This window comes from Halichoeres trimaculatus, unplaced genomic scaffold (genome assembly GCF_033239565.1).
Source record: "Halichoeres trimaculatus isolate MK-OKI-2021-1 unplaced genomic scaffold, fHalTri1.1 fHalTri1_scaffold_10, whole genome shotgun sequence".
NCBI classification, from domain to species: Eukaryota; Metazoa; Chordata; class Actinopteri; order Labriformes; family Labridae; genus Halichoeres; species Halichoeres trimaculatus.
Window position 1 is genome coordinate 20658072 of NW_027437187.1, and position 15386 is coordinate 20673457.

General features: G+C 39.1%; 1 long non-coding RNA gene across 1 annotated transcript in view; it reads left to right on the top strand.

Moving 5' to 3' along the window:
• The first annotated feature begins 563 nt into the window (after nucleotides 1–563).
• The window catches only part of LOC141796785 (uncharacterized), a 93829-nt gene continuing 79006 nt past the window's right edge, over nucleotides 564–15386 (top strand). Inside the window, exons 1-2 of the long non-coding RNA XR_012598903.1 lie at nucleotides 564–771; nucleotides 1983–2063. This is a non-coding gene — a long non-coding RNA (uncharacterized LOC141796785). The remainder of the gene's footprint in view (nucleotides 772–1982; nucleotides 2064–15386) is intronic.

Here is a 15386-nt window from a genome sequence, read left to right on the forward strand (position 1 = left end):
AAAACCCTCAAATCCTCTGGTCCAACCTCATTGACATCTTAGCCTTTATGCTCAATTATTTATAATTGATTAATCTAACATAGCCAATCAGCATGAGACTTTTGCTGGTGGTGAATCACAAGAATGTTTAACATCAGAGAGCCCTCTTTAGAGATCAAGAAAAATGTGTGAAGCATCTATCTATCTATCTATCTATCTATCTATCTATCTATCTATCTATCTATCTATCTATCTATCTATCTATCTATCTATCTATCTATCTATCTATCTATCTGTCATCTTTGAAATAATACTCACCTTAAGAAGAGAAGTTGACTTCAAAGAAACTGCAGGGTACATCCCATTACTAATTAAAACTATCTATTATAATATTTCCTGCTCAACAAGAATAGACTATTTTTGATCTCAAAATCATACCTGGTGTTCCAAAAAATGGGAGAAAAAAAACTTAAAACGTTAAATAAAGAAATAAATTGAACCACTGAAAACAAAGTTTTGTGTGAAGACTTGACAAAGTGTTGTTGTATCTCTTCCATGCCCGGAAGGCTGCCGTAAATGAGAGCTACACAGTGATGAAGGATTTCCTGTCTTGGAGCGTCCACTGAGCGGCGCCGCAGCCCGCAACTTCCACAGAGAGACATCCAGGCAGGCAGCCGGTGCTTCCTCCCTGCGACACGCTGCAGGCCAACCCGCTCCCTCACTCTCTCCGTGTTGGGTTACAGTGACAAGGGCCCTGTCTGAACCACGACTTTTAGAAAGATAATATTACAGGTAGGTGCAAGCCACGGACCGTGTCACTATCGATAGACAAATTAAGCATTGAAAAACAAGACCGTGACCCAGAAATTCTCGCTTTAATCGGGTCACCGTGCTCGTTTTCAGCGCTGAGTGATAATGGCACCTCTCACTGTCCTTAGCATTTGAAGTCCCCTTACCGCAACCTGTAGCTTTTGGGGCAGTGAAAATTGTCCAGCTGGACGCCTTGTATTTTCCCCTATTGGTGCCTTTGTGTGTTTTGAGCCATGTACACCTGCCTGCTGATAGCTTTCAAGGTTTTTTTTTCATCTAGTTGAAGGTCAGTTTACCCCTCTAATGAGCTGCTGTGTGGATTTGTATCAGCGGAGCAATAACCGAGGATGCAAGCTAAACCTGCATATTGGTAATTAACTGTAAAGTAAGTTAAATAAAAAAGGACATCTAAAAATAAAAAAGAAATTAAAGACATAGATTTTCAAATAGATAAACAAATGAAATAAAATGCATGTATTTATTGGTGAGATTTTCTTTATCAACCTCGCTTTATTTGAGATACCATCCACAGCACACCCCACAATTGAGCACATTTTTCTAACCCTCTTGTTAGCTCTGCCATATGCTGGAGGACTGTGCTCATTCAGATCGAGCAAAAACCCTCAGTAAAAGGATAAATCTCTTGTACTTGCTGGGGTTTCTTCATGTTGCACATGGGATACCAGGAAAGTCCAAGCAGGCTTGTCCAAAGAAATGCTTAGATGGAAGCTAAAATTTTCTGAAATAGGCCGTACACAGCGCTTTGCGCCCACAGGGTTTTTGTTCAGGGTTCCACAGAGAAAGCCCAATGCAAAGTGGGCCTACAGCCAACTGGGATGGATTCTGGGGTGGAACCTAAACAGATGGGAAATAGTTTAAAGGTGAACACGTGGTCAATCTGAGCTTCAGTGATAAAGCTGTGGGCACTGCTTATAGCACTGTTTTAAAAGTTGACTTAAGAAAACAGATTGTGTGGTCAGAATAAACTCTTAAGACCATATTGGAGAGCTTTTTTTCCAGGCTTCTTTTGTCTAGATTGCCACAGGCGGAAGCAGCAGACACCAAATGGTCAAAAAATTGTTATCATTATGTTTGTCTGGAAATCAGCAGAATGGGGGCGTTGATTTCCAGCGGGTGGGTTTTTTCTTTGTCCCTTTTTTTTTTGTTCTAACCCAGATTTTCATGTTTAACAGGACCACAGCTGATCCTTCTCCTGGTACACAATTGAGACGGAGGAGGTTAAAGCTCTCTAAGCACATGGGACCATATTGCAGGTAATTAATATATCAGCTCAATGATGAACTTGGTCAATACATCTATCACCACACTTACTTATAACTGGAGTAGTTCGTGGGATGCTGCAGAGAGCCTGGACTGAGAGTACATTTGTCCATTAGTAAACACTTCATAGTGTGTGTTGTGATTGGGGAGGTAGCGGGGCTCTTCTCCGTCCAGTTGCAGTCATTTTCGCCCGTCACCTCTTCATTGCTGTAAAAACACTTGCTGTGGTTTGGTAGATTAACAGAGAGCCCCCTAATGGAGTAATTACACCGAGCCAAACATCTATTTTTCACCTGTGCTCTGCCATTATTCTCTGTCCCCTATCCACTCCATTGGAAGTCACTTACTCTCCTTACAATGAGTTATCATTGACTGCCATTTAGACGTTCTGGAGCAATTTGTCTTACTGAGGCCACGCGCTGGCCTCATTGCAAAGAACAATCATTCTCCCTCCAATATATAAAACATTCATGGGGGGAAAGGAAGAGAAAATGCCCCACAAACAGATAGGAGAGAGCGGCTAATAGATACTATAAAGGTGACAGACAAGGAAAATAATGTAGGAGATTACTGGAGTGGGAACAAGCCTGCACAACCAGTACAAAGCTACAGGGACTGTACTGCTGGTGGAAAAAAATCCTTCACCAGACAAATGTGTTAAATGGGTAGTATGGCAGCTACTGCTGGTGGTAATTGCTTTTACTGCAAACAAACTACAAGTCTCAATTTGAATTCTGAATCATATTCTTTAATTTGAAAACTTGAAATGTTGGTTGTATATATATTTTAACAATTTTGAAATATTTTTTCTTTTTTTTCTGTTTTTTTTTTCACTGTATGTTGCTATTGATTGACTAAGAGCCCTTGATTTTCACCCCTGGCTTTTTCCTGCTTTCTATCATTTGCTCCTAAAGAGAGCATCAAGGCAACACCTTTTGCTTGCTCAGGCTTGTGTGTCATATTGTTCACCTGGAGTCTGACTTATTTACACAATTTTAATACTAGTGTTTAAAGTATAACTTGAAATTGCAGTTTGAAGGAATGCAAATTATTATGGTCAATTTTATATTTGTGGGTGCAAATTTTTAGTTCTTTTACGACCTCTGCATAAGGATCATCTTATCTAAATATGTATGCAACACTGTTCAAGTCTATACTTGAACAGTGTTGCATTCACATTTAGACAAAATGATCCATGCACCATGTTACTGCTGCTGATTGATCACGCAGCTATAAATCTGTATGACACAGGGCTCCTGAAGGCAAGCATTGGTTCTAGATGGCGTTTTCACACTGCACTTTGTCCAACCAGAAAGGGTTAATCACATTCTTAACTGAGTGTTTTGTTAGATTAGTCCTGCTCTCTGCTTAACACAATGACAAATAACCATTATTCTTTTTCTTGCACTGATAATCGGGACAACTTAAACATTTCTTACCAGCACAAGTGAAACCATTAATCCTCAGTGATAGTGCTGATAAGTGGTGACTTTGGAGTAATGGCCCTGTCACCTCAAAAAAGGACAAAATTTGAACAATTAAACCAAGGTGGCCATTATATTTCCCGTTTTCAATCTTGGTGTGTCATCAAATGTACTCTGCAAGAGTTATTAGACCAAAAAATGAAATCAGCCCTTTTGACAATATCACAAAAGCAAACAATGTCCAAATTCCTAAAGATTAGTTTGAAAACTTAGAAGCTATAAAGGATCTTAGTCCAGAAAGAAAAAAAAATGAAACTTTCAGTTGTACTGTGATTGTGCTCTTATGATTAAGCTTTTCTAGAAGATCAAAGCAGAAAGTGCACAGGAGATTTTCATAGAGACAGAGATAACAGATGAACCTGACTTGGTCACACATTTTAATTTTGAACTTTACAGATTTTTTTTTTACTCTTTAATTGAAATTAGTATCAGCTTATAAATATAAAATAAATTCACTACCACCTAAATAACAGAAAGTCTTCTTAATGAAAATGTGACATATAGACAATTTTATACCTTACCTGCTAATTCTTTAAGTATCCAACCAAATTGGATCCTCATAAACCGGACCAAGAGATCTGGTTGGGTTTCAGACTCCTGGCTCAATAACTAACACAATTGATGACATCACTTTGCATTCAAAGAAGTTGTATCCGCATCTTAATCAAGAACTGAAGCACCATGCTGTTTTATTATGAATCTTTGGTTAGTTTTTATCCTTCGTTTCCTTTCTGTCTGTGAGTGCAAGAAAATGTCATTTGCATTTTTGCCTCTTGAAACCTAATTTGAAGCTAATGCAGGTTGACACCTACAGTTAAAGCTGTGAAGTTAGTCTGAATAACAAGGTGTCCTTTAAATTGGGTTGAAATTAAGTTGTGGTATACATCTCATGCTTTAAAAATATGCTAATGATATGCCGAGGTCTTTATATACTCCTGAATACTTTCAGTGTGAACCAGAAACATGATGATAGCTGTCTATTTCCAACCAGAAAATGTCATCACAGACCTCACATAGGCTAATTGAAAATCTTTCATTTTAATAGGTTTCTCTTTCATATGTTGGATGTGTCATCATGGATGTCTTCAGCACTAATCAGTTGTTGATGTAGATGCATAGAGGTTTCACACTTAAACTGGCAAGATGATAACAAACCTGCATAATTGAGATGTTGATTGATTATAATTTTAGATTATTTGCCCATTTTCATTTAACGACATCAGGTATCAAAGGAGGAAAAACGCATGTATTAATCAAACTATTCAGTTTATATTGTTAGCTTTTTCAGTGTAGCATTAATCTCTTTGAACACAGTCACTGTGTTTTGAACTTAATGAAATTATTATTAGGACAAGATGAAAACATTCAAATTTAATTGTTCAATAAAGCTTAAAAATCTCTTCACTTTTGAATTGAAAACATTTTTATTCTCGTACGGCATCAAGCACACTCACCAAAAACAGGAGGCTTACTGTGAGTCAAAGTGCTTAATTAGCTAGCTGAATGATTCCAGAGCTAACAGGTAACATTCACAGAACAGATGGTGAGATGAAATGCTTTTACCATCCATTTAGGACTTAACATGCTATTTATTTTCAATAAAATGATAAAGGAGAAACCTTTAACAAGCTGGTTGATGATTGAAATATCTAAGCAACTTAAGCCCATGCTCAGTGTCCTGTGTGTCACTCTGGTTCGTGATTTTAGGGGTTTTCTGCTCATACAGGGCAATATGAAAATAAATTCACCATCCTGGTCTAGGAATGATGAAGCTACAGTCCACAGCCATCCTCACCAATGTCATCTGGCTCCAAAAAGAGAACCAGTTTTTTAAACTTGAAGATTTTCCTTGATGTTGGTCATTGTTTGGACAGCTGAGTATGGTATTAAAATTATTTTATAGTTTTATATCCTTTAACATGTGATTATTTTTTATCTTTTATTGAACATATAATCTCTGGTCCTTTGTGCCAAGCCCGCAGTTCCCTGGCATCACCACTGTCCCAGCCACTTGAAACTCTATGGCAGTAGCTCTGTTTTGATCAAAGGGGGTTCAGGGGCCAAAGTTTCAAATCCCCCAAAGCCCATTTTGGCTACTCTTTGTTTAGCCCATTGGCATTCTGACCCCATGCTTCTTAGACTTTGAACTCAAAGCTTGGAAAAGCCGTATCGCTTCTTTAAACACATTATCAGCTGGCTAGGTTTTAAGAATATCACTAATCATCTTAAGGTTTTAGTGCAGTGTGGCGGTATTGTCCAAGCCTGGGGCCCATTCACAGGCATCAGCACTACTTTTCCTTGAAATATGTGATAACCAAAGCAGCAAGTGTTTTTAACTGTATGCTCTAAAAAAACTAAAGTTTAAACTGATGTAATAATTGGGCCAAGCCAAGGCAATTATATGATCAGACCAGTTTACTTCAGTACATTGTGTTGGTGTTCAACTTATTCTAAGGGCTTTGTGTGAATTGTAAAAGTTGAGAGATGTATAGAGCTCCTAACACCAGTTTGGATGTGATATAAGTGACCACTACTTCTTTGCAGCATTTAACCAAAATATCAGTATGTATTTCCTCTCATTCCACTTATTTTAGCTCTGAAAATGTAGTTTGCTTTGTGTCAGGTTAAAAATGACTCCCACACATCAGAGAACTTGGCAGGAAGTTAAATGTTAACTTTTAATTCTACAGTTTAATAAATAATTGATGCATTACTGTCAAGAAACTGGCACAGACTTTATGAATACATTTTTACAAAAACCACCCCATGGCAGTGGTGTAAAATGTGGAATGGCCACTCCACCAATAATTTTCAGATACATATAATTTCCTTATAGATCTGTTAGCTGTGAATTACATTAAAATAAAAACCTGGCCATCTTCTTTACTTTGATTTCTGTATTTTTGAACTTTTGCCCATGCATATATCAGTTTTTCTCCTTTAGCCCATTTAGCCCTTTACAAGCTACAACATGTACCAGTTTGTTATTGGAACATAATTTAAACATATTTTATTCTAGAGAATAAAAAAAACTAGTCATCAGGACACATCTGATGATCTCTGTGCACACAATGCATGTGTGCACATATGATTGCGTGATGGTCTGTCTGTGCCCCTCTGCTCCTCTCACACCTCCTTCAGCTCATCAGCCCTCATACTTACGATTTGGCACCTCAAATCACATTGTCTTCATCTGGAAATATTTCAGCTGCATTTCTGCCACTCTTAAAGGAGATGAAGATAAAGGAAAAGAAGGCAAAAACACACCCTGTTGTGTGAATCCTGGAGAAGGCCTTGAACCCTGCCATTCATCCCTTTCACTTCATCAGCTGAGTCTAATTGCCAGAGAGGACAGGATACCCAGGGCCCAATTGTTCCTTATCCTCTTTGGAGCCTCTGAGGCATGAAAAGCGAAAGGCCTGCTTTTGATCTTTTTTTTTTGTTAGTTTTTTTTCCTGTCATCCCTTACTATCCTTTCCCTCAGAGTGAGACACTCCCTTCACACTGTGCCCCCTTCTTCAGCCACGCAAAATAATTATCAAGCTCTGCTTCATCAAATAATGGTAGATATTGGAGGTCATGATGGGGAGGGCCAGAGGTCTGCAGGGGTGGCCTTAGGACTTGGTTGAGTTCCCAACTCTTCTTAGAGGCATGCTCCTTAGATGCGACTACTTTTATGTACCTTGACCCCGGTTTTCGTTTGTCTGTCCTAATGAGACCCTCTCATGGAGCCATTGCAATGGGGGTCTTGCAATGGTGGGGTTGCGAGGCCAAAGTACAATGAGACACAAGGCTGTGTTCAGACAAGGGCGCATCTGTGCTATCTTATTAAGCCTTGGAAAAGAGCTCATGCATCTCAACGTCCCATAGGCGCTGAGAGCAGATCTATTGACACCTACTTGTCCTCTGCGGTCAACACCTTTCAGTGAGGCAGCCGGCACACCCAAGTTCTTGTTAGAAGTATTTCTTGGCAGGGTACTTAGCGAGGCAGAGTGCTTAACTCACTTTGGGTGGCCATGCAGTGTAAGGATAAAGAGTGCGATGTAATGAAAAATTCCTTGGAACTAGAGAAACGACAAGGGATGTCAAAGACCAGTTCATCAAAAGCAAACAGTTTGTATATTTAATAGAGGCCACCAAAGTCATTTTAATGCTTCTCTTTGCTCATGGTTGTTTTAAAGGTTCAGAAACATTATTCTGTTATTTACATGTTTTATTTCTGCTGGCTTTGATGCCCATAGTGATTATTAATAAATTGGTCTAAATTTGAAAAATGAAATTCCTAGTTAAAGCCCTGCCAATTTAAAAAAGTGACTCTGAGAGGAATAATGAGTCTAAAAATGGCCATCTGAGCTCCCTTTTTAATGTACAGCAAACTAAAGGGACAGCAGGATATATTTTAAGTCGAGCAAAATGACAAACAAAAACACAAGTAGGCAAACAAAAACCTTTAAGCAATCATGTTAAGCACGCCTAACATCTGAGCACTGTGCGAGAACAAAGCAGGGCTCCTGTCAGCGCATCGATCTGCTCCTGAAGGCACACACATCCATAGCTCTCTGATTGCTCCCTGCCTCTTGCGCCTCTCTCCCTCGCGCCTCTAACTCTCTCTACTCCGGCTCCTTTCTGAGAATGTGCTTATCGATCTGGCCTACTTCGCTGGAGTTAACTTAGTGATAAGACCTGACCAAGGGCTTCCAGTGGTCTAAGAGAGTTTGGAGGGCTGGTGAGAAAGCAAGACGATGGAAATGAAATAAATGCTAGCTACCATCAAGACATATTTTGTCAGAGCATAGCATCATTTAATTTAAGTGAATGTGCAAATACTAGTTTTTGACCTTTTTAACAAGTGAGCAAAGTATTGTAATGGGCAGTTTTACTTAAAAACAGCAGGAAATTGAATCACTAGCTGTAAAGACTAAATGAGTTTATTTTAAAATGCCATGTTTAGGTTAAAGCTCAATCCATGAATTAACCCATGTGGTTCATACATCTTTAAAGAAAGACCAAATATTTGGGTCCAAGCAGTATTTTTTGCCTCCTTACCACTATATTTATTCCAACATTTTTTTTGTTCCTTGATTTAATTTTTAAGTGCACTGTTAGCCATGAACACCCATTCAAGTACTCAAATCTTTTTCCTTTGTGCTGCTCTGCTGTAGTTAGGACATGTAGCATTGTATAGAAAGCTCTTGTTGTTATTCAGTAACACTCTGGCACATTTTTTTGGACAATCTTCACGAGACATTTGTACTCTTCAGATGTCAAAGGCATCCTCATGGTGCAAGGCTTTAATTTAATGAAGAGTATGTGGTATGGAGTGGGGATGACAGTAATGTATAAAGTAGCCTTGGTCTTTTCATTCTTTTATGATTACAGTTGAGTCAGTCATAACAGACATAATGCACTGTTTCCATGGAGTTCCACTTAAATGGCAAAAATAATTAAACAAAAAAGTGTATTACACTGGTTAAATATTTTGTCATTTTTTTCCCCTTAACTTGACTAAATAGTTAAAATACAAGTTGCAATTCAATGAAATGGGAATTCTCCATGTAAAGCATTTTATTTAGCTAAAAGTTTTCTGAGATTAGACTCAACAGAAAAAGCTCCATTGTCTTCAGTCATATTTTGAAGAACTCCAACAGTTGTAATAATGTTGTTCATCTCAAACCATCAATTGCTATTTGGTATTTTAGCACACAAAGATATCAAAATTCAGTGTGTGTTAATAAAAGTGACTCATGTTTTGTTTGTCACTGTGTGTGATTGTGTCTCCAGAGTGTGATTACATTGTATGTCGGTTTGTGTATATTTTTTGCAAGTGTGTTGTGCTGTCATGGTTGTAACATTCCATGTGGGAGGGTCTGTTGATAAGTAAGCCATCTGTAGTGTTCTGCCGAGCGACATGTTGTAGAGCGAGATTTGAGAATGTGGAGAGACTTGACTTGACAAATCTTGGCACATAATGAGACAGAAGGGAGTAAAGGCAGAAGTCTGTCCAGAGATAAACAATTAGATTTGTCCCTGAGGTAAAGGCCAGGCAATGCAAGGACTCTCAGACTAACAAAATCAATATGGCTTCCAGTAAGAACACTCAGGGGGTAAAGTGATGAAGAGGTTATCATTCATTTCTCAGATTAGGACACATGTACACAATGAGCAACAATAATGCTTTAAAAATCAATATGATGGTGACGGCTACTTGTCAGTGGTGTATGCATTTGAAAGCATGCATCTGATATTCAGCTATATGTCAAACGTCATTGGTCTAATGAGAGATGATAACAGAGATCAACAGGGAGGCTGAACTGAGCCAGTTTTCTTCAGCAGCCAATTGTGAGAGGATTTTTGAGGAGACAGCATTTGGGAATGATACTTTCACACCCCCAGATAAAACCATAATGGAGCATGAGCCACAGACAGAGTGGGCAGTCCCCTTGCGTTGCATCCCCTCTGCCCAGACTTGAAGGTCTAATCTAACATCTCACCACTGTTCCCAGCAGGCCTCACAGGGGCAGCACTGCCAGGGCAAAGAGGGTTGGTCTGTTGGCTGTATCGCTTCTGCATGGGCTTCAGAGTAGACAACAAAAAGAGAGGGTTAACGTTTTTTTTTTTTTTAGGGGGGTAGAAGTGGGAGCTCTTGCGACTTCTGTGCAACTGCTGTTAGGCAGGGAAGTCCCCTCAGAGACACTTGGTTGCTGACCATAAAGGTGCGAGTCTGAGCCGTGACCAGCCTGTCGCCTCATCTCCATGGAGACGCTGGCTTGGCACCCCAGTGGGCTTGTCTCTGCTGTGGCCCTGAGCAGCAAGAGCACTTGGGGATGTGGCCTGAGCATCACCTGGGCTCCAGGGGAACCAGGAGGCACTGCTCTGATGACCTTCAACAACCTGCCAGTCTGTCATCAGGGCTCGAGAAATAACAAGAGGGAAATCAGCTGGGGATTTGAGTGAAGACATTGTTTACGGGACCATTGTATCTTCAGAGGAGGGTCTTAGTTCCAGTGGGAATTAACTATAAAGAAAGATGTACTTTTCACAACATCTCACTTGATATTCTAAAATTCTACGTTTCACCCTTTGATGTCACAATAATACTAGACTTTCTTAAACCGCACTGTACTTTTGTACTTTGTTATCTTCTGATTGGTTAGCTGAAGAACAACATCTGGCTGCGGAGGTAAAGGGTAAAAGCAAATTTACATAATTAGACTGCAGTGTTATACAGATTGTTATGTTTCAAACTCTTATTTTTCCCTGCAAGCGATAATACAATGAAATCACTGTTTGGACATGACCTGCCTCGCCACTTTAGTCTTTTTTTTATGGTAAAAGAAATGTGTTCATTTAAAAAAAAAACAAAAACTGGCACCTGTTTTCATCATGAAATAATGCAGCAAAATTCAATCTTTTGAATATGCAAAACAAATGTTTGATTAAAACCAGTTACTACTTTTATTATTGAGTCCCATGTGTATTTGTTATTGACTCAATTAGTCCTTAAGGAGGGCAGGTATAGTGGATAAAAACACAACTTTAGTATGTATAACAGAAGAAGCCGGTGTTAGATTTCTTGTTTTGTTGAAATAACCATAAACAAGGGAAAATAATATAAAAGGGAAAGAGTTACAGAAGCTGATCAATACATGATTTTAGCTTTAGCAAGAACCACCAGCTGACTGCTTCCCACATTAAGTATAGGCGCCTTAAAGTGACAGTCAGGTAGGCTTGCACAATGTACACATTTCTTGTAACCTACTGCAGGTGTTAGAGAAAATAGATGCTATCTGTCTTCTTATGTTTCAGGAGGGTGGACACTATTGAAAAGAAATTCAACATGATTAGATATACGATCTGGAACATCAGAGTAATTCCTGCATAATGTTATAAACTATTGTTCGGATCACTGTGATAAATTATTGCCAAATGGGATCTCAAATCTTCTGCATTCGAGTGTAAAGCAGTGCCATCCAAACCATTCCCTGGAGACACTTGTGTTGCTTTATCTGACAAACCAATACAGGAGATTCTGTGGAAAAATCTGTGCTTTCTTCCTTTCAGCCAAAAAGAAAAGGGGATTTTGAATGGAGTGGTGATTCTTTATGCAGAGCCGAGACGCGACACCTTCCAGACGGTGAGAGATGGCGAGCCCTAATAATACTGAGCTGTACAATGGTTCTGACAGGCGAGCAATAAAGCAATCAGGGTCCCAGGCATTCCAAATCTCTTTACCGCCCACCCTCTAACAGACTGGGAGATGGGCGGCTGACCTGTGAGCTGTCAATCATGGGGGATACCTGCTGGAGCCTGATCAGGGAGAGCTGAGGGCACCAGTCCATCAGATCTGTTTTCACACTCCAGACACTAACATTGCACGCATAACCACAGACACAAAAAGCCCCTCCGCCTAGCTCTTAATTAGGAGATGTGTGTGTTTTTTTCTTATTTTGAGGGGGAAGGGGGGACTTGTTTGGTTTAAATGGGGATGGGAGTGTCTTAGATATAGGGGGGATAGTAAGTGGAATCCCAGTGAGACGAAGAATAACCTTTTCCCTTGATTTGGGAATCAGGCATTGATCCGTCACGCTGTTTTGTACAAGCAAGAGCTCTTCTAGCATTGCCTCTCAGTGTGTGTTGCTTCTCAGGGTGTGTGTGTATGCGATACATGTGTGTGATGGGTGGTGGATTGGAAAGGAGGGATTCAGGGAGGGGGGGTGAAGCTTGTTCATTAGCTGTCTGTAGCCCATTCCAGCAAATAGATCACCATAATACTGTGGTTAGTTAATGGCTTTCTGGTGTTTCCTCTAGAGTCTTCCTGTCTGAGGGCTGACTGCTAAAACTCCTCTACTGGTTTCTCCTCTTTTTTTTTTCCAAGTGGGGAGTCGTGTGTTCTGCTGCCTAACTCAGACAATTGGCTTCAGCCAGCGGCCAAGTCTGTGAGCAGTCTGGCCGCATGGATTCACATTAGAGAACTAAAAGCAACATCACAAATAACATGCTGATCTGACATTCTGTCTCACCGATGACTGGAATAATATCGGTGCTTCACAGTCCCCAGGCTGTGACAGAAGTACATTCCAAATAAGGAGTTGTGTTTTTGTGCTACACTTATCTTATTTTAGGCTCTGTTTATGAGCCACAACCTTTGCATTTTGAATGATTTTGATTAATGAAAGATAGATTCAGGTAGATAAAGTGTTGCTTCTGATATTTACCCACACTGAGTAGATTGTTAATTCTTCATCATACTAAAATAAAACAAAAAGGATTTTTTTTTGTGCATTGAAGATCACACACTTTAGATAGTGTGTTAAAAATGCATCAAAAACCACGGCTCTTTGTTATCGTCGGTGAGATTTTGATGTTGTTTGGAACATGTGTCGCCACAGAGAGGGGACCTTTTTTTCTGGATACCACATAATTCCAACTGATTTTTTCAGTTGTTTAAAATTTGAAACTTAAATACTGTCTAAAAGACGAGACAAAAAGTAAGAAAATGTTTGGAAAAGAGTACATGGCACCTATTGTGTGACCCAGCTGAACATGAGATCACTGAGTCTGTGGGTAAATGATGTAAGACTGGTTTTACAGAATGTGGCAAACATTTGTAGAGCTAGCACCAACTTTGAGTCATCCATGCTACAGCCTCAAGTATTGGTATGTGATTGCCCACCACATAGGCACAACATATGACCATTTTGGGCATGTTGTGGTAAAACTTGTAATTATTTTGTTCAATGGCAAGGTAGTTCTGGTGCTGATTAACAAGGGTGATGATGTTAAATGTTTAGTTGAATAATTTCTTACATTTCTAACCTCTATAATTCATCACTTTTCCCTCCAACCCCATACACTATAAAACATTTCAGCTTGTTTGTATTTAGCCACAGGTTGCATCTAAGTGGTTCTTCAAACTTTTCTTTCTTGCAAACAAATGAGGTTACTCCATTATTAGAAGGAAAGTAAAAGTGTTTGATGATGCCAAGCATGTATCAAGCTCTGAGAAACCATGTTACAGTTCAAACCCTTAGGTGGCCAAAAAAGGAATACTTTGATACCAATAGTGCCCTATATGTGTATAATCTTTGAATTAATGTTCTTAAAGTTTAGTGAAATGAAATAACTTTTGAGAATTATGAATGAATGACAATGCGGTAAGTGGAAATGTGGGATCATATTTTAGGAAACAGTTGCACACCACATTGATTTTTACATTGTTACTTCCCAAACAGCAAAGAACTCAGTCTTTCACTTTGAAATAAAGAAGCTCTCAAATTTCACTGCAGTAAATTCATTATTTATCAGAGTTGATCAGGACTTGATAATTCAATTTTATACAGAGCTACAAGCCGTTACAAACAAACCGTGTTCACCAGATGTCGGATAGACTTTCCATTTCTTTGATAAAAGAGTTGCTGGAATGAGTTGTGTAGTTTTGTGTAGATCCTCACTGTGAAAACACATTGGTCACAAAACGACAGTCAATCAAATGACAGTGTGAGTGATCAAGTTTTTATCTTGTTGCTTCCTGTAAGCCTCAAAACAGCATTGTCGAGAAAAAACACTGTTATAATTTTTTTTTTCTCATTTGGGAAACGTTTGAGACAAACAGCTCAATAAGTCACAATTAGAGAGGGGTGCATTAGGAAAATTCACTGTAGAAACCAGACACACAATGCTTCTGACTGGAGAAAAGAGAACTATAGAGGGGGTGTTAGTTTTGATGGCCACTAGATGGAGAACAGAGTGTGGAAGCTTTTTGTTTGCACCTTAAAAAGTTAGTTTTCAAACTTTGGTTTGACAGTTTAAGGTAGAATTTCAGAACATCATTTTCTAATTTTCAATTAGTGGGAGGTTTGTTATAGTTCTGTATTGGTGATATGTTTGAGTGGCAAACTGATGCAATTACAGCCATGTAAAAAAATCTCTGGATATTGCTAACAGTACCCAAACCTTAACATCTAAATTGTCCACTGAAGTTTTGTTAGTTTCAAAGTTATTTCAAAATAGTGTAACTGACCTATATCTAATTAAAACGCAACCAAAGCAATTTATCATTCATCATCCAATTTCTATCTAATTATGTGGCTACACCTATTTGGAGCGCTGAGGTTATGCATTTGCTGAAGATAAATCATTCTTTCAAGATTATTCATTCTTCCGATACCTTTTTCAGTTTTTTTATATGCAGCTCAGTTTGAAGGAATATGCTTTTTATAGCCTTGGAAGAACAGTTGTACTAACAGTAAAATAGAATTCTCAATAATTTTGTGTGCCTGTTTTTTCTTTACTTCACCTCAACATGATGATTTTTCCCTATACTTTTGTAGGATGACATAAACTTTTAGAGTGCAACCTTTTTTTCTGACACAGTGCTGTGGAAGAGCTTCTAAGTGAATCCATCAGTCTTCCTCCAAGGAGCATCTGTGTAACTGTAAACGACAGTTTGTGTGGGGAGGAGTTGTCTGTGTGTGTGAGGGATGTGACTCATGCTGACCAGTTTTAAAGAATTTGGAAATCTTCAAATCTCAGCCCTTTTTTATGCAAGCTCATGGGATCAGTGTTTTATGTGCCGAAAAGTACACGGTTAGTCAAAGAAGATGAAAGAGTGTAGGTTTTAGGGGGGGTTTGTAGCCCCACTGTTTTCAACATTGAATGATGAGTTTTGCAGAAGTCTTAACTTCAATTGTACCCCAGTGGTTCTCTGCAGACCCCCAGTCTCCAGTTCACAGAAAGGCTTGTCTTATTCCAACCAGATCTCTGATGTCATCCGTCACTGAAAACATGGATGTGATCTTCTGCAGCTGGAAGAGAGGCCCATATGTGTTTTAC